At 47.2% G+C, this 21011-nt stretch overlaps 1 protein-coding gene across 1 annotated transcript in view; it reads right to left on the bottom strand.

The window, feature by feature from the left end:
• Positions 1-21011, bottom strand: part of LOC119399218 (uncharacterized) — a 100460-nt gene that overhangs the window by 62365 nt on the left and 17084 nt on the right. The window lies entirely within an intron of this gene.

Below are 21011 nucleotides of genomic sequence, written 5' to 3'. Positions count from 1 at the left end.
ACACCGCCTTATCTGTTTTCTGCTTCTAAAATGCTTTAATTTCGATGTTGTTGCTAGATTGTCCTTGTTTATTCCTTATTCCTTTAGCGGCTCCTGATTCAACCCTCTACTTGCACAGGATTTGCAGGACGTTCTGGCATAAACAAGGATCACGCGACTATCGCAGTGCCACACTACGGTCGTGTTCCGAGGTAGTTAGGGCGATGCCCTTTGCAGCGGGCCTGGCTTGTAACGCTCGGACGGCATTTCCGTATCGCTGCAACAATAAATTCGCTCCGACAACTGAAGTCTGCATACGGACTAGGAATGTGACGCCCTAAAAGTATAAGCTATCACGCGAAAATAATGATAAAAACGCTGCGTAGGGGGTGATACCAGGAAGAGGACGAATCAGACAAAATATTCAAACCAACTCGCACAGCTTTAGAACCGGAAACTTGACAAGTAACGCGTCGAAGACTGACTTACGAGGCTCCTGTAGAAAGCAGACATCAAGACATCAGGGGGGGGTGTGCAAGACGCAAGACGGGCACTTGTCTCCCCCTTCCCCCTCCCCCTCTCCCCCAATCCATACCACCACTGTCCATGCCAATCCATGCCACACGGGTTTGCACCCCCAAGACAAAATCCTCCCGACGCCCATGCATCGAGGGCAACCGACCTATCCGACAGTGAAGCCAGCCTCACTACCGCTTAACGACCTTCCACGATTATCGTCCGTTCGCATCTCGCTTGAAGTACGGCGACCATGGAATACCGTTAGAAAAGTAGGCAAAAATCGAGCGAAAAAAGCAAAAGATAAAACATGAACGCGCCGTTCGTCCGTCAGAGGGCGAGAGGTAGGCGGAAGTGACTTTTAGTTGGACAGACGGAGACACAGCGGACGGACAAGTTCGAGGTTACTTAAGATATCGGTGCGGAATCTGGAAACACAAGCTGGGGAAAGCCACCAGAAAAGAATGCGGCAAATAAAACAAAGTAATGGGAAAAACGAGCGGCGACGAGGCGAGTTGGGTGCAGAGTATCGGTATATTCGTCGGCAGGCGTGGCTTCGAGTGACTCGGTTGTTCTGTGAACGAGTGGCGAGACGAGCTGTGGTTTCGTCTGATCGCGTCGTGTCGTGAAGACTTCGCGTGACGCGCATTCAGTAATAGCACGTCTCGTACATCTTTACGAGCAGTTCAGAATGATACTGTACCTGTTTTGCCTTCCGTTGGAATAGTAGCAAGAAGGGGTAGAGTACGTGCGGAGTGTTCGTTGCACTGAAAGAAGAGGCGGTGTGCTTGCCAACTGCAAACAAACAGAATATAGGAATCGGGAAGTCCAGGTAGCCGGGGTTGTAGTAAGTGGCTCTTTTTATCGGCTGTTGCCGTTGCCTGCAGTGTACTGTACGGACGCTTAATAGCCGTCTTGTGCAAATGCTATTTTGACCAATGCATCGAGCTCGTGGCCTGTCTAAAGTTTAGATACGTTAGTATCTTGATTGAGGCAAGGTTTGAGATTGGGCTAGTTGGTAATCCACCTTCAACAAACAGCGCAGGTGCGAACAACGGACAACTAAGGGAACGCTTGTCTTTGTTCCCGTCTTTGTCCGCTGTCCGTTCCAGTGCTGTTGAAGTATCTCGATTGATTGATTGATTGATTGATTGATTGATTGATTGATTGATTGATTGATTGATTGATTGATTGATTGATTGATTGATTGATTGATTGATTTACACAAAGAGAATACTTTAGAATAGGTCACATTTGATGCCACAGAAAACTCACAGGCTCCCTTGTGCATTTGACTATGACGACTGGAAGGCTAAAGATATCTTTTTCTTCTCTGACAATTTTATCGACCGAGTCGCCACCGACAGCGAAAGCACGTGAAGTCATCCCCTAACACACAAAAGCTAACACGCCAAATATGACAAGGCGTGCTTCAAATGGATAAATCCGCCTACCAAAACGCAGGCGAGTTGCACCTGGTTATACGACCTCTATTGCACGTTTTGTTTCCACCTATTAGCTGGCATTTTTACTTTGGATTTCCGTACTAACAAAAAAAAAAACTCTGCGATTTCAAAACTGCAAGTTCTGCCCTGCACGTCTTTCCCCTATACCTGTACGCAGGCCGCCGGTGCACAGTACTACCAGTGTGAGTGACGAAGCGCACAGTGCGTGGCTTTGACAAGAGCCACAGGAACGATCCGAGAGGAGGATGAAGACTTGGAAGGAAGAAGATCTCGTCTAGCGAGAGGAGAGAAGGAGGCGATTGACTCGGCGCGCAGCGAAAGTGGATCGGCCACAACACAGACATGTCGATGGAGAGAAGAAGAACGGAACGGGCGACGGCGAGGCTGCGGCGACGCCGTGGACGTGACCCGAATGCCGAGTAGAGCGGGCGACTCGTCGATTATGTCAACAGCGCGGCTCCTCGCACGCAACGCGTATTATACGCACACTATACGTGCGAGGAGGAGGAAGAAGAAGAATCGGTCGTCGACCCAGTGCACTATCTCGGCGTGGAAAGCACGAAACTTCCTCTCCGTTTCGCGCGAGTTTCCGTTCACATAGAACTGACCATGTTTTCAAAATAAGGGAACTGCGTACAGGGACGGACCTATTCGTAAAAATAAAAATAAAAAAATTGTTAGAACCATTAAAGAGTGGAACGAGTTGTCTCAAGTGCAAGTGTGCGGTGAAAGTGAAGATTTGTTTATGTCATTGCTGTAACCTCCCTGCTGTAGCGCCTCTGGGTAATGCGGGGTAACCTTTGAATAAAGAATCAATAAGAGTGTCGTTACAAGCGCGCAAGGTAGGCACGCGAAGATGATGACGCAATTCCATCCCGTACTACCTGTTTTTCTGCCGAGCGACTTCTTAAACTAGTACTATCAGGACGGCCGCGTACGTGGGTCGGAGGAATGCGCCGTTCTTTCGAAAGCGTCGCGACTCGCGCAGAAAACGAATCGGTAATCGAGAAACCACGAGGTGTATCGATAATCGAGTTTACCTGTACACGCGTTACCTGCACGCATCATATCTCTGAAGCAACGTGATTGGAGGGGACTGTATACAGGTATACTGATATTTTTATATTGAATAGATAACTTAAAGGCTCGTCGGTGGTGGCATATACGCATCAAATGCGAAGCATCAAAAAAAGAAAAAGCAGACGCCACATGATAGCATGACTAGTTAGATAATAATAATAATATCTGGGGTTTTACGTCCCAAAACCACGATATGATTATGAGAGACGCCGTAGTGGAGGGCTCCGGAAATTTCCACCACCTGGGGTTCTTTAACGTGCACCTAAATCTAAGTACACGGGCCTCTACCATTTCGCTTCGATCGAAATGCGACCGCCGCGGCCGGGATCGAACCCGCGACCTTCGGGTCAGCAGCCGAGCACCGTAACCGCTATACCACCGCGGCGGACCATGACTAGTTAGACATATCTGGGTATAGTCTGTTGATTTGCATAACACAGCGATACTTGCAACACTGCTAGCGTCCGCCTCTTTTTCTACAAGTTATGTCTAAACTATTTAGCGCACTTCCTCCATGGCCATTAGCAAATTCCTTCGCAAGACGACAGTATTGTTAAAAATACTGTCATGTTACTATGATGGTGCACAACAAACGCAACAGCTGCGGTAACATTAAGATCGGCGCTCTTGAATTCACCCGCAATTATATATAACTTACAACCGTTTTAATTGGACGTGTAAGACACTGATGCCTATAAACACGAAACATTACTAAAGATCGCCCGCAACGTTGGATATCGAATTTTTTTTTTTGCCATGATTTGCTCTTAGAAATATTGCGTATAGAAACACTAATGAGCAACCTATTTGAAGACTGGTATCTTAGACGTGATATCCTTTCCACATACACTACATCGAAGTATGTCAGAGAGCGAGAGATGCTAACTGCAACTCTAAATGTTACCTCTGTACCTTTAACTTCAGATGTGGTGTTTGAGAAGGCAAATATAAAATAATACGGCGTGAGATGATGCAGATTACAAAAATGAGAGGAACTGCCAAAAATAAGAGGTAACACTAATTATTTGAATAACAGAGAACTGAGCTAGTTGGTACGTAATTATGTTAAAAAGCTAGTCGATTAACTTGCATAAAGAAAAGATCAAGCGTCTGAACAGATATCTCTCACGGAACTCCCACGCGTGCCGGACTGATAGGTATCGCCTCTTGTATGGACATGCGCAGATAAGTTTTCGTTCTTTTCTTCTCCGCCGTTGTGCGCTTTTGCAGTTGTATTAGTCGGTGTTTGTGGCGTCTTGACTTCTTTCTTCTGTCCGTGTTTGCACGCCCGGTCTTTTAACATGAACATAAAAGTGAACTTGCGAAACTACTGAAAAAACTGAACTTTGACGATAAGTCCTTAGGTCGGCCACTCCTGCACACTACATTGATCGAATCAGACGAGACCAGGACAAATTGCTCCGTGGATTTTTTATCGAAGTTAGTCTAACGTACGTCGCACGCTTGTCGAGTACATTTACATGTAGGGACGTCGAAATAGTCAAAACTCACGCGAATCGTCGGCACCGCGCTTGACCCGTCTGTGCGAGAACGACACTTCCATTTGCTGTATCGCCTGACACGCCCAGTACTTTGACGAGAACTCGCGGTTCGAATTCGAAATCTATGCACGTTCACTTGAATGCGCAGAGCACGCGTGTTTTTGACGGAACGCGTCAACAGCGACGCGATGTCATTGGTGACCGTACTGTACTATACTATACGGCGATGAATTGCTGTGAATATTACGTCATTTTGTGGTCGATCGAAGGCGGCAATTTGACATCTGCCAAAGAAGTGTGGAATCCGCTACGGTCGTCGCATATCGGAGTCAACTACTCAAACGCGATGTGATGCGTCATACCAGACGACATCAGCAGCCGCCCTGATCTTGGAACAATTTCAAGTGCGTCAGTTCTGCAACTAACAACAGATGGAAACATCTCTTACGACCATTTTATTCAATTAACTATACAACGTGCGGTGACCACTACGAAGTGGTCACCGGTGTCTTTGCGGACACCACATGCCTTCCCTATGTGATACCTGGCCTCATGCGAAGAATACACCGAGTTGGCTCTGTAAGCATGTTCGGAAGGCATGAATAACGTTTCGCTCGTAACGCTGGGCGTGCTTGTAAGACATGAAAAATGGCAAAACACAAAATTGGCAATGTTCTGATAACAGGGGCGACCTCATGACGTCATGTGATGATGTCATGTTGTCAGCATGGTGACGTCATAATGGCGTCACAAATTTTGTTGATCTGTGGAGTCATGACGTCATGTGCTGGCGTCATCACGTGATTATTTTTTTTTTTGCATCACTTGCGTTGACACCGCGGGATGGCGATCGACGCCGGCGGTCAATTTTCGCGTTTGATGAGGCACCTATAGGCTTTCACTTAAATACCCCGAAATGCGATCCCGCGCTTACGCGGGGTTCTTATGAAGATCATCACGACTGAAGTTCAGCAACCTTTCGGGCGTCAGTCTTCTTAGCAGCGATCTTAATTTGCAGTCGCAAAGAGCCGGGCGCGACCAGGGGGGCAAGGTCAGATTAACGGCGTTAGGGGATGTGGGAGCGGCAGCGAGGTGCAGATATTTATCGCGACACGATCGACACCTCTCCTAATTGCGCCGGACACCGGCAGATTACATGGCCGGCTGCGATTAGCGCCCGTATCAGTCGGGCGGCGAGTCACGGTCACGTTTATTAGAAAAGGAGCCCGGCCCGTTCACTGAAAAAAAGGGGAAAAAAAAGAAAGCAAGCGCGAAGCTACAAAGGGATGTCGTGCGAATGCATGAATCATTCCGTGCGCAGGCTCCGATAAACACCATGTTATTTATTCTCAGAGACGCAAATGAATATTAATGCAGTTTCTATGAGGGATACGATTCCCATGCCATGAAGTTGCACTGTCCTATCTTTTCTATTTATATGTCTGTCAGTGAACTCTAGCCGAGCAGGTGTTTGTTTTTAAGTGTTTTTTAGGGGCGAAGCTCCTTATAGCGGCACCCGTTCGTCCCTCGTAGCGTAGTATGTAACCAGTCTTACGCTTTGACCTGCAAGGTGGTGCCGGTGGGAGATTTTTCCTGTGCGTTGTTGAACAATAAAAAATTCGCAGCGTTAGCTAAAAGCCGACTTCTTCTGTCTCTCATTCCCATTAGCAGCCATTCTTTACCTCCAAGGTAGTGCCTGGTGAGATTTCTCCTGTGCGTGATTAAACAATAAAAATTTTGTTCAAAACGCCGTTGATTGATGAAATAAACCAACAAAAGACGCCAGATGTTTTGTAAAAGCAAAACGAAAGAACGCCAGATGTTTCTAAAGCAAAACGAAAAGACGCCAGCTGCTTAACGAAAGACGCCAGATGTTTTCTAAGCAATGGTTTTCTAAACAATGAAAATTCGCAGCGTACATGTAAAATTAAAGCGCGCTGCAAGTCGTCATAACTCATCGAACCTTTAGTATAAACGCGCCCGATCTCACGTCGGTGATGATGTACTGGGCAGAATTCACGGAAGATTCACGGTTTACGATGAACCTCCGCAGCTTCGCCCACTCATCATCATTCACTCCGTGGATATGCTGTGATTTTTTTTAAAATAACCGACAATCGCTGTGCATAAATTGTGTTACGGCGGGAAAGGACAGATGATCGAACCCATTGTAGGGATAATGACCGCATAATCTGCGAGTTTTGGTTCGTCTCCCTATCGTCAGCTAGGACAGTCCGCCTCGGTGGAACAATGGTTATGGTGCTTGGCTGCTGACCCGAAAGTCGCGGGTTCGATCCCGGCCGCGGCAGTCGCATCTCGATGGAGACGAAACGCTAGAGGCCCGTGTACTTAAATTTTGGTGCACGTTAAAAAAACCTCAGGCGTTCGAGATTTCCGGAGCCTTCCACTGCGGCGTGGTAAATTAAACCCCAATAATTATTATTAGGCACCAAGGTATGCTTAAGTACATTTATTAAAATTTTAAGAAAAAGGTCGAAGAGATTAAACGGCTGGATGATGCCAAGACAAACAATCGTCCTCATTATGAAACAAGATAGCCTCTGTAAGGATTCTGCTGCGCTTATCCGAAAGTGGCAACTGAGTCAGTGGACACTCGTACGACTGGACGCGCGGGGGACATTCGGTCGTCGTCTCCTGCCGCTCTGGTCAGCGGGGGAGCGAGTGTCCCGCCGGGCAATACCCCCGCGTCGCAGAAAAAGAAAGGGTGACTGTCGACGCGACGTACCCCGCTGGGCGCGGCGAGTCCGGGTCCTTTTTCCAAATGCGGGCCATCTCGAGTCGTGAATGCGCGGGTGACGGCATGCGTGAGTAGTCACGATACGCGAACTGCACTGCAAAAACTCGGCTGCTGACCCGAAAGTCGCGGGTTCCATTCCGGCGGTCGCATTTCCACGGTGGCGAAATGGTAGAGGCCCGTGTAATGTGCGATGTCAGTACACGTTAAGGAACACCGGATGGTCGAAATTTCAGGAGCCCTCCACTACGGCGTCCCTCATAACCATATCGTACGTTTTGGCGCGTAAAAACTCAGATACATTATTACTACACTGCGGAAAGACCTTGAATCACTGCGCAAACCACCTTTAACTAAGGTCCCAATGCCATTGCGACAGTGGCCTAGCCAGAGGGGTGGTCCGAGGGGAGGGGGGGGGGGTGTGTTTCACATGACTTTATATTTGGCATATGTATGTATACGTGCACACTCACAAAAACACGGGCGTGCATACATAAAAGAGGGTTATGTCCCCCTACACCCCCCCCCCCCCCATCCCCCCTGTCGCCCTCCGAGAAAAATTTCTGGTAACGCCCCGGCACCGTGATCTCAATTTCTATAAAGCTTCTTCTATTTCGTTGATTGATTGATTGATTGATTGATTGATTGACTGATTTGCGCAGGCCGAAAGGCTTTCAAATGACAAGTTGTGGAGGGTGTGGCAGTACGTACGTGCGTAAAGGTGGACAATATGTTCTGTCTTCAGATCAAAAGAGGCAGCACGACTGAACATATACTCTATACTTTGGACCTAAATAAAGTTCACTCAGCCTCAGCCTCATACTGATACGCTGTAAGTGACGAGTGCCCCCCCCCCCCCTTTTTTTATTAATATATATAAGGGCTGGGGTGTTAGCTCGCCAAGTTTGACATAGACTGCGGTCTTTCATATCAAAAGGCAGCATGACGGAGTGCTTTGCTTGGTAGCAACACGTGGCAAACAAAACCGCAGTCCACTTGTTGCCGTCGCGTGTACCGGATGAAATCGATGGATGAAATTGATGGACGAGCGCAAGTTCAACTGAGGCGCTCTCTTTTAAAGAAAATATCCGCGCTCGCGTGTCTAACAAAAGCGCCATCGATTCCTTTTTTACCGCGATCGCTTTCACTGTTCAACGTAAAGTCAAAGCGCGCGATTTATACTATCCCCCCCCCCCCCCTCTGTTTTTTCGGCGCGAATTCCACGTATTGTGTACTGCATTAGTAGGCTTCCTTGCAATGCATCTGCGCTTGCGGTGCGGCCGACCGCTGGGATTCTGCGTGCAATGCTGCGAACATCAGGGGGCAGCCTTGGCGTGGCAGGATTTTGTTTTGGGAGGAGGAAGGGTGCAAGGCCCTGTTGCATCGCAATGAGAAAGGGGGGGGGGGGTGACACCGGTCTACACTAGCGTAGACCTTTGACTAGAGCGCTTATTGGGCCGGTTAGTACATGTCCATAGAAAACTAAAAACGGCGTGAACCACAGGACAACAGGATAGAGACGGACTAAGCGCTTAGTTCGTCCCTGTCCTGCTGTCCTGTGGGTCACGCTGTTCCTCGTTTTCTATGGAGCGCTGGTGTGGCTTCGCAGGGGGGCATGTGCTGCTGCGGCTTTCAGGAAGGGGCGTGGGGGGAGGTGCAAGTGTCTGTTTCGCACCCCCCTGCCGATGTCCATGTTCAAAAGCCCACCGTTTTGCGAATGAGCGTGCACCTGGGTTCCCCACCGTGCTTAAGAGCATGGCAGGAGAATATTCGCGACACCCCGAGAAAACGGCGTGTCTGCAGCTCGAAAATCAGGAGAAAGGCGGGAAACACGCGCGCGCATGCGCGCAGCGGGGTGTCATGGCGCCAGTCTCTTTCCCAGCTTTCTGAGAAAAAACCTCGCAAGAGCGACACGTGAGCTGCAGTGTCGTCGTTGTCACTCGGCAATGACGCGAGGTGTGGTCAGCAAGTGCGAGGTGAAAGCCGTTTGACAGCCGCTGGAGAAAGGGATGATGCCGTCCGCACAGTGGGACGAAACGAAATGTAAGGAGGATGGATGACTGCTTTCGAATGCTCGTGTGAAACGAGGCTGCCAGATACAAGCTTTGCCACAGAAGCCTATTCCCTTCTATACTGCCACGTGCGAAAGTTCCTATTTTTTTATTTATATTTTTTTTTCACTGAGGTCACTCGTGGATGCACTACTGACAGTCCGAAAGACACTTAGAAGACAAGTCGCCTTGTTCAATCTTTGGATTCAACGGTATTCCGTGCTGAAAGATTTTTCCTCAGTTCGTATATTTAAAGCATTTCGGAGAGCCCACCAACATAATAATAATAATAATAATAATAATAATAATAATAATAATAATAATAATAATAATAATAATAATAATAATAATAATAATAATAATAATAATAATAATAATAATAATCTGATGTTTTACGTGTGAAAACCACGACATGATTACGAGGCATGCCATAGGGGAGGGGGGCCTCTAGCATATCGCCTCCATCGAAATGCGACCGCTGTGGCCAGGATCGAACCCGCGACCTCGGGTCAGCAGCCGAGCACCGCGGTGGACCCAAACATGATAACGATTCCGTTTTTGCTCCAATGGTTTCCTTGCTCCGAATAAAATTCAATAAATTATTTTGTGCGAGTACGTTACACTTCTGACTAACATTGTTCCACGCAGAACAAATTATGGCACCGTTGCTGTACGTCTCTGCTATACGTCTCACCAGAATTACTTCAGCAGTGGTATACGTATAAGAATGTTTCATCAAAAATTGAAAAAAAAGAAAATTAAAATAATAGTATATATTAAGACACAAACGTTGGAATTGCCTGCTTCTTGAGAGACAATCAAGTTCTTTCCATTTTCATCGCTGAAGCAAGAAGTTCGCTATTTCGCGCCCGTTCCTGCGTGACTCATTACTTTTGCATGCGTCGTCTTTCTGCCGGACGTAGAGCGAGCGCGCGAAAAAAAAGTAATAAATGAAAGTGAATCCTCAAAAAACCGGCGGCGCGCGTAGACAGCGAAAGTGAAAGGTTAATTACTTCGCCGCTCTTTGCATACGGAAAGAAAAAGAGGAGAATTGATTGAAAAGGCGGAAACTCGATTTTCTTTTCTCTCTCCAAGGTCTCGTGGAGCCGGAATGGGTGAATCACAACGCGACGGTGTAAACAAAGCAGGTACGTTTTACAGAAATTGGTGAAAAACAATGAAAAAAAGGAAATATATTTCTAAAAACGACGGTGCGTACACCTGCGAGTGAAACGACCGCAGGTGGCTGTATGTTGTTGCAGTCGTTGCACTGTTAAAGCTCTCAAGAAAATCAGGTGATTGGCCGCAGGTGGATTTTTATATTCCAACAAAGAACCCGCCATGGTGGTCTCGTGTTTATGGTGCTTGACTGCCAGCCCGAAGGTCGCGGGATCGAATCCCGGCCGCCGCGGCCGCATTTCGGTGAAGGCGAAATGCTAGAGACCCGTATAGTTAGATTTCGGTGAAAATTACCCCCAGGTGGTCGAAATTTCGGAAGCCCTTCATTACAGCGTCTCACATAATCATATCGTGGTTTTAGGACACAAAACCCTCAACAACTATTATGTTATAGAGAAGCTGTGTCATCTTGATTCAAAATGCAGGAAGTTAAATACTTTCTCAAGTTAAACTTCCGGCGTTCAATGTGAGAAAAGACACGCTTTCAACATCAACATCGCAGACCCGCCATTCTATCTACGCCTGGCTTTTCTTCTTGCCGAGGTTATACACAAAGTTTCGCCGCAATTTGCCACGCTTATACTTTTCCGGCTAATGCGCGTGCCTTGACGGTCTTGCCGATCATGTCGTGGTCGTCACCTAACGTTGGCATCTATGCAACGTAGAGGATGAGGAGGTTTGAAAGATCGGAGAGGAGGTTGCGACGAGCGTGGTAATCACACAGTGCGAAGCCGCAAATTACCCACGCGCGGGAATTAAGAGGGACGACGCGCCAGCTCACAAATGAAGCCCTCGGGCCTACAAAACCTGTGACGTCACGCCAACCTCGCACCTCTGAGAGCAGCTACGATTGTTGCTGCCCCGGAGAAACATGCCACGTGAATAAACACGCACGCTTTTATGGAACGCTTGCATGTGTCTGTTTGTGTAGACTATCCCGAGATAACCAGCTATAGACTATGAAGATGCGGCTACAGCGGCTATGTAGTTATGCTGATAAGCACATGGTTGCGGGTTCGGTTCCCGACCACGAAGGCTATGATGAAGGCGAAGTGTAACACCTGTATTTACATTTTGGCAACCGTTAAAGAACCCCAGGTTGTCGAATTCACTCAGGAGTCCCTCAGGAGTAACAAGTCTCTCAAAAAGTCTAATCCCAGCCCTTTAAGTTAGAACGGGTATTTTTGCTATACCAGAACTCAGCACTGGTTTGGAAGAGAAGCGTTTTTATACCAACGAGAAAATCGCAACGGCTGACCTACTGAGAGCGATATTGGGGAGATGAACACTCTTAAAAAACAAGAAAAGAAAGATTTCCTCAAGGTGAGCAGTGATAGAGTGCAACGTGCTTAGTGCAGTGACACAGATGCATTTTTGTGCACATGTAGTACCATAATACATTGCTGTAAGAGCACACAGCCAACAGTGGCCCGTAGTGGTATCATATGAGCAAATACGGTAGGCTTCACATTAAAAAAAATAGACTTCAAAATTCATTAGCGTAGAAGTTTCACTAATTTTTTTCATGAAATGAACTACAGCTTTACCTGTCGCAGTGATCTACTGGCTATGGTGCTCGACTACTGACTCGAAGGTCACAGGATCGAATCCCGGCCACGGCGGCCGCATTTCGGTGGAGGCGAAATGGTAGAAGCCCGTGTACTAAGATTTAGGCGCACGTTAAAGAATCCCAGGTGAATGAAATTTCCGAAGCCCTCCACTACGGCGTTCCTCATAATAATATCGTGGTTCTGGGACGTTAAACCCCAACAATTCTTATATTAACTAAAGATTCAGAAACTTCTAAACTTCTTTTTTTTCCTGTGCATTACTATTATTTTTTGCTGATCCAAGAACTGCTTTGAAACTCCAGTTTACGCCTTAAAATTATTCGCATTAAAATGATACACGAGTAGAGCATCAGTGTAACTTCATGCAACGGTTGTTGCGAGAGCTATGTCTCAAATTTTCACGGCGTTCTTACGTGCGGCTGTTCGTTGGCCCCGGAACGGCGACATGGGCTCTTCGTACGATTAGCAGTCGTTGTACACCGCCGAGGCGACACCATACGCCAGAGGCATGTATACAGTATACGTGCGGAAAGGCAACGGATGTGTCCGTCGGTCGATCGGCCATCGCTGCCCAAGGGAATTTGGTGGACCACTCATTATCACGTCGCCAGAGTGCACGGTGGGTCCGCCCCGTCCCGCGTCGCGTTTCACAGCCGCGTATCGTGCAACTTCTTTGAGACGTAGTGGAACGCGGAAAAACGTTCGGGCATCACTCGTCATAACGCGTAGCAAATTGTGCAGCGCACGTCACCAAGGTGCTGCATTTCTTACTTTCCCTCGCTCTCTCCCTTGTGGTGGTTAACATAGCATAGTTGTTGCTGATTGACAAGTGATGCTAATAATAATAATAATAATAATAATAATAATAATAATAATAATAATAATAATAATAATAATAATAATAATAATAATAATAATAATAATCAATCAATCAATCATTTATTTAACGTGCCCAGGAACAACCGTAAGGTCTTTGTGCAGGCGCACGCAAAAAAAAAACAATAAAAATAAGCTATACAATACAGACAGTCTTCAGAAATAAAAAGAGCAAATACACGTAGACAAAGAGAAATGAACACAAAAGGGGAGGAGTAAAATAAGACAACACGAGAAATATTGAAGGGGAATGAAAAATTAGATTGCATATATACAACTATGCGGAAAGACGGAGAAGGGAAGACTTTGTACATTGTGCCATACTATGTCAAAACAGTACAAAGCTCGGATAAAAACAATGATTGTGGACTATGAAAAATGTCAAGATCAAGAAAATTAACATTATAGAGACTTTGTATTCTGTGAACGGTAGAGTGTTGGAAGAAGCAGGCGGGTACATGAAACGGTCTGTTCTCTCTGGTTAACTTACGCGGAATTCGAAAATTAACACAATTGAGAAGTACAGGGCAGGATATGATACCGTGGACTAGCTTGTAAAGAAACAAGAGATCAGAACGATTTCGTCGAATAATAATAATAATAATAATATCTGGGGTTTAACGTCCCAAAACCACGATATGGTTATGAGAGACGCCGTAGTGGAGGGCTCCAGAAATTTAGACCACCTGGGGTTCTTTAACGTGCACCTAAACCTAAGTACACGGGCCTCAAACATTTTCGCCTCCATCGAAAATGCAGCCGCCGCGGCCGGGATTCGATCCCGCGACCTTCGGGTCAGCAGTCGAGTGCCATAACCACTAGACCACCGTGCGGGCAAGGTATCCTGAATATTTAGTTCAGGTCTTTTTTTGTGTGTGTGTGTGAATAAAGGCCCAGACCACCGATTCAGAGCTGGTCTATCTTACATACACGAGAACTCGATATACCGCAACAGGTACACACCGGCTGCATACGAGCACTTCCGCGTGAAAGAAAGCGACGCCGCGACATCCTTAAACTACGCGTCCTCTTAGGAGTGACGTCATTCTCGCACCTGTACTCGCGTGTAATTTTGGTAACGCGTCACATGCTAGACGCTACACGCTGATTTATGCGGTTTCGCGCCTCGGAATACTTTGGTAATGACAGAATATTCTCGGTAGAAAGACAGCGGTGAGGGTGTTAACATGCATGGAAATGAGACCATCTTCCAGACTTGTAACCACAAGGATCATTCTTCTATGTCCAGGGGATGCGAATGACGCTTCTTGAGGCGATGACGCCTTTTTCTTGTTCGAAGAAAGAATATAAATCGCTTTCCATCGCCACGGTAGTGACATCATATTAAGGAAACTTGCTTTTGTGCCTGTCTAGCAGCCATTTGCTCAAAGTCGTCTATTCGATCCCGGACGCGTTGGCCTCATTTTGATGCAGTCGAAACGAAAGAAAGCACGTCCACAGAGATTTGTGGGTAGAAGTTTCCGATTCATCAGTGGCCAAAATTTATCCGGTGTCCTCTACTATGCATGGCGTGAGCGATAATCAGATCGTGATTTCGGGCACATAAAACTCCATATTTAACCATTGTTTTGGCTGTGTATTTGCTTTACCGAGTGAATAAAATGGTGTTTCGAAATGATACTCTATCCGAATAGTTATACACAACTAATGAAACCGACAGGAAATTAAGCCAAGGAAAGCATAGGAGACATTATTTGTGGTTTCTTAACTGCAGTTAACGATTATCTCTTAAATTGAAAGGAATTAAAGTGGACGAAAAATCACCTTTCTGTCGGTGGGATCTGAACCCTCAACCTCATTACAAACTAATTCCCTCTAAGATAGAGTAGTTTTCAGTCCTCTCCCAATGATCTGCAACCGACCCCGTCCTGCGCAAGCCGATTGCATTTTACGCCTGCAAGTTTCATTTCATCACCGCACCAAACCCCATGCCGTCGTCTGGCGCGCTTCCCATCTCTTCGTATCCATACAGACGCTCTAACTGACCATTTGTTTGTGTGTCCTTCTCACGACGTGACCTGTTCAGATCTATTTTTTTATCTACTTGGATATTGGCTACACCTGTTTATTCTGTTCCTAGCATACGTCACGGGTCCCCGGCTGCCATTATCGCCAAAAACCTGCAAGCCCTTAACCCTGCACCCTAAACAATGACGCGAGATGTCCGACTGAGTACAGGTATGATGGGACAGACGCGGCGTCCCACTCAGAAGATTTAGGGGGGGGGGGGGGGGGGACTGTCCCTTACTGCTCCCCCTCCCGCTGTGTGCACGCAATAATAAACATCGTAGGCGTGCGCGGGGTTCCCCTTCAGGGGGGGGGGGGGGCGAAGGTTCATCGCGGCGCCCCCCCTCCCTATTAAGTCAATAGATGGGGTAGACCTTGCGCCCCCCTCTTCTTAGGTGACTAGGGGGGGGGGGGGCTGTCCTTATGCCCCCTCCCCCCTCTGCGCACGCCTATGACAACCGCAACTGTTGGGGTTTTACGTCTCAAAAGCACGATATGATTATGTACCCGCCGCAGTGGAGTGCTCCGGAAATTTTTACCGTGTGGCGTTCTTTAACGTCCACCTAAATTTAAGTACACGGACCTTAAGCATTTCGCCTCCACCGAAATGCGGAGCCCGCGGCCTTCGGGTCAGCAGCCGAGCACCGTAACCACTAGACCGCCGCGGAGGGTAATAAAGAAAAAGTGAGTAGGCAACATTAGTTAACATTAGCCTACATTTGCCGGTGCTGGTAGTGTGCCAGTAAACACGGCAGTTGAACTCGGTCAGGAATCTTCGTAGCCCAATGCAGAAAGTGGCTCGAAATAAGTACACTGGCTTCAAATTCTCACATCTGCCGCGGCATCCGCGAGTCGCGTAAACTTTTGCGGCCGACTGTACCTTCGAGAGTAGGCAGCAAGCGACGGCCTTGCCATGCGTGAACCACGGCGTTTCGTGTGCCGCATCGACGCTACCTGAGATGCGGCGACAGTTGAGAGGGGGATTCTCCTTCTCTTTGTCTTTTCGTGCGCTCAGGCTTTCCTCGTGAGTGGCGGGAGAAGCCAAGGCCGTTAGCCCTTTCACTGTGGCGGCCTTCCAAGGACCCGACGCGCCCCCCTTTCACCCCTCCCCTACCGGGTCAGATTGGCGTGCGGCTTTCGGAGAGGACGCGAAAATCTGAGAGCGGCCGCTAAGTTCTGCGCTCTCCATTCGCTTCGCGCGTATGCTGACGCACTGATGAAGTTGTTCGCTGATTGATCGATTGCAGCGTGGTATTAGAAATGCTCGCAACGGTTATGTCAGCGCTGCTTCTTTACAACGTTTAAGTCTTACTTTAGTGAGGATGATGCGAGATGAGTTGGATCATTGCAGCTAACAGGGTCAGGCTCACATTGCAGAATCAGTTGGTTCATCGCATCGGCCGCAGCACCAAGGAAGTGAGGGATATAAAGGGGGTTGTGGGGGGGAATCGAGCACGGTGGAAGTGGTGGGGTGTAAGAAACAACCATCGGAGTATGATCGTCAAAAGTAAAACGGTGTGACTTAGTCTGAACCTGTAGAGATCCTTCTTCGATTAACGTAAATGTAATGACCAAAAGACAGGGACATTGGGCACAAATAGAATTCTAACAAGGTCATAGCGTAATCAAGAGGAATCAATAATATTAATAATAATTGTTGGAGTTTTACGCTTTAAAACAACTGTATGATTACGAGAGGCGCTGTGGAGGGCTCTGGAAATTTCGACCATGTGGGGTTCCTTAACGTCCTCCAATGTCAAAGCCCACGGGCCTCTAGCATTTTGCCATCATTTAACGCTGGCCGCCGCGGCCGGGATTCCATCCCGCGAAAAAAATTTCGACAGCACTCTCAAGTTCCGCCGAATAGAGAAGAAACGGAAAAGGGAGATAAAAGGACATCTTTCTCTTTTCTGTTTCGTGTCCTTTCTGTGGTGGCTACGCGTGTTTCTCTTTGTTTTTCTGTGTTCCAGTGATCAAACGATATAACTTCCCACAGACTTCATATAATGCTGATGGGAACAATTGTTCGTTGACTATAGTGGTCATTATGATGAAGATGGATGCAGTTCACGCTGTGCTTCCTCTGGTATCAACCCACCTTCAATGAGCAGACCGCCCTTTACATAAAGTGGGCATGCAGTAGATCAAGAAAAAAAAAAGAAAAAGCTTCGTTTAGTTAAGTATCGTCGAGTCGTCATCTGCCGATTCCAAGTGATACCATAGTAGACGAATTCTTTTGAATCACTTAGACGTTTTCCTGCGGGATATCCCTTAGATGGTCTGAGATAGAACGACACACTCCACACACGCATTATGAAAAGGGACAACAGAAAGAGAGAAGTTCACGTTTTCGCAGAGTTTTGTGTCGCCACAAGACCACAAGGCATCAAAGTCGGAACAGGAGATCTCGTCCTCAGCGGTTTTCAACTTCCTGCGTGTTAATTGCAATTCGGCAGGATAGTCCGGCGAAACAGCAGTACGAAATTAGACTTCATGCGGACTCATGGTCATACGTTTTCGTTGAAACGAATGTCCTCGAATCGAATATAACGGGAGTGCACGACATACGCAAATCCCTGAGTTTCAGTTCTTTGGCTTGACAAAACAGAAAAAAAAAACACGCAAGCAGAAAAACAAAATTACCAGCAGCAACTACCAGGTAGAAACTGACCTGCCTGCAGCTTGCAGTATTTATAACTTCGGAAAATTGACGAAATGATTTCGATTCATTGCAACAGGTAATGTGAAGTAAATACGCCAGGCTAGAGCCGAACTTTCAGGACAGTCCACTTTCAGGAACCACTTGCTGGTGTAGTTGACGTTCAGCGCTCATCTTGTCAATTTCACTCTGTCTTTCAAAAATTCTTGAACATAAGGTGTCGCTGGAGCAAACGCTTCGACGAGCAACTTTCATCTCTTCAAACTTCCATTTTCCCCTGAATTTCCGTCTTATTCGACTCTCCTTTTCATTCGCCCGTTACAATAAAAAAATAAAACAATTGCGCTTCTCCTTGACTTACGCGTGCATACCTCACTCTCGCGGGTAGAGGCTTTAGTTTTTCAGTGAACACACGATAGGACAACAATGACGAAATAAATAACGGGACCAGTTATAATAAAGACCACACGCATTCTAAAATGCGAACCACACACGGACGATTAGAGAAGACACCAACAGAGCCAGTCTTCAACTGAAGTGTGCCGTTGTTGAAGGCTGGCGTTGTTGGTGTGTCTCTACTCGTCTGTGTCCTGTTCGCCAGTATCATGTTAGTTAACTATAACCAAAACCGACTAGCCCGGCTGTCTACGTTCAGCGTCAACTATATAAGCCCCACATGACGGCCAGCGTTTCCGGTTAGCTTTCACTAACGTCCGACTCGCGCAGCTACAGGGGCCACGCGGAAGTCGTAAGTTCACGGACGTGGCCCCTTTTGGCGCCGTCTCTTCATTCGATTTCGTCTTCTTCGGCGGCGCGCGGGAATCGAATCCGTGACCTGCGCCGCGCGCCATCGCGGCAGATGCTCGATCAAGCGTGCGCAAGTCGACAGCTGCGTCGGCTCTTCCGAAATGCTCCCTGCACGCCTAGAGCGCAAACAAGTCCATTCGATAACCACGTATCCTTTCGACAGTCGGGCCCAATGCGAAAAAACAAAAACAAAAAGAACGGCCATATAATAACACGAACATCGATATACAACTACAACGTGGACAACAGAGTAGAGATTAAGGCAACACAAACGCATACTATCAACTGTAAGGGCGAACTGCGGCGGAAAAGGAGGCAGACAAGAACTCACCTGCGCATGCGCAGGTATGGTATCGCTTCCTGTCATTCCGGCACACGTGGGGATCTATGTGCGTCTATACGTTTGCTTGCCTAGCCCTTTTGTAATGAATACTTAACTAGCTCACCTTCATGTCTAAGATTTGTATACATATCTTGTTTCATTTTCCAAAGCATACCTTATGTATATTTGTTTACTTTGCTTTATCTGTGTACTATGGGAGCACTCTTATGTAGTGTTTAATATGTTACAAGTGCGGTATTGTGTATGTGGTTGCATGTGTAGTAATTGCTTTGATATTATACTCATTATACTAATCTTGTACATGTACCTCTTTCTCTTTCTCCTTCCTTTTTACAAAGTTTGTATGATGCCCTCCGCACTGTATTTGGAGCAAAAACCTTCGCCATGCGTCAGCCTTTTGTCTTTACTCTATTTTCTGTTCTGTACAAAAACAAGCATTCAAACAAACAAAAAATGATACAGGGGCAGTCCAGCCCACCTGACCACCTAGCGTCGTACGTTTTGTACGGAGATCGGTTAGCTGTAACTATACTTGTATTGACACTTGCCCTCATTTTACTATTATTCCTTGCCCACCAATATAGGAAGGTGCCGAGTGAGCTGCGCGCTAACTCGGTCACCTGGTCTATCCTCGAGAGATCACTTCCTTCGTGCAAAATCCGGCCTGACAGCTGCTTCGTCCAACAACATCACGACGTTCGTGCTACCGCCAACTCGGAAAAAGTGTCAATTACATGTTACTGTATACTCGATACCGTGCGAAGGAAAGACACGTTGTGCGTTCTGAGCTTTGTGGTCGGATTGTTACCTTGCTGATCTTCTTCCGGGATCAGAAAACAACAACAACAACAAAAGACTCCACAATGCAGGGTGTCGGGGATGGTAAAGACATCAATGATGGCAACGCGCCGGCAACATGGCTATGTGTATCAAGAGGTCACACGGTCCCAGCGCGGAAGCACCTACGCGGTCGTTTTGATTGTACACCTCTGTATAAAGTGGCACGTCCCAGCTGGTCAAACTTCGTTCGTGGATGCACGCACACGTGCGTGATCTCGCTCGTGATTGGTTGTTCGGGCTGCTTGTGGGCAACACGTGAAAGCGTTGTCAGCTTGGAGAGTAACAAAACTGTAATTGTGGTAATTGAAATGTCTTTAGAGATGAAGGGTTCCGATGGGATCTCACTTTGACGCTAACCACCGGGAGTGGGAATTATGAAAGGATGCGCGTGCTGACCGGTGGTCTTGCGCATGCGCAGTGTGCATGTCCATACGAACGATGCGTGCAGCCGGGCATGAAAATTTTCGGAACACGGAAGTCACGAAACCGTGGCATATCTTCGTGGATTCGGCAATCACCCTGTTGCTGTTTTTCAGGCGCGCGTGCTCCGAGATGAACCAAAAGGTTAAGGTTATACGAACAACTGGACATTTCGTTAGCTGCATTCTGCGTAAGAAAAGGGAGTGATAAAAGCCAGCCGAGAAAACTCACACGGCTACATCTAAAACAGATGTATTTATTGATTTCAGTAGAGACGGGTGGAAAGTGGCCCTGGTGGCCCGCGCAAGGATCGGGGCCCAAGCCAATGGGGTTCCGGAGTAGGGACTCCACCCATTCATCAATACATATATATAATTTTACAACCAACCAACCCATATGCATTTACCTAAGACGACTCGAAGGCGAAAGCCATTTTCTTGTTTTCCTTTTCAGTCGTTTGTAGAATCGCACCGGGCGTCACACCATGTGAACTGCGCAACGAGTGAGTGGCTTAAGGGCCCACGCATTGCAAAGCGCTCAGACATAATTATCATAATTATCAGCAACAGCATAAGCAAAATGTGCCGATTACCTGACGTGCGCGTAGTGGGTACTTCGCAAATTCGCCGGATGCTGAATTGTGGTGTAGTGGTTACTTCGAAATTTTTCTTGCAGTAAGCATTATGGGACAGTTTAAAACGGCAAATGATGCGCGCACATGCGTTCGTTTCCTTGCGGAACGGTTGAGGTGTCCGCCGAGAAGAGAAGTCTGGCTAGTGATTGGGAAGGCGATGCGAACGGGGCCCGATCGCGCTATCGCGTTCCACTCTCGAAGGCTGAGCTCAAGCGTCTTCCAAATTTTTTTGTCACTTGTCGCAGTGTTAGTTTTCGCCAGTGTTTCATCTCCAACCAGGCTAGATTTCGCCAGAACTTCGACTT

This window comes from Rhipicephalus sanguineus, chromosome 7 (genome assembly GCF_013339695.2).
Source record: "Rhipicephalus sanguineus isolate Rsan-2018 chromosome 7, BIME_Rsan_1.4, whole genome shotgun sequence".
Lineage (NCBI taxonomy): Eukaryota > Metazoa > Arthropoda > Arachnida > Ixodida > Ixodidae > Rhipicephalus > Rhipicephalus sanguineus.
Note: the sequence above shows the minus strand (reverse complement) of the source record. Positions and strands in the feature narration are given on the sequence as shown.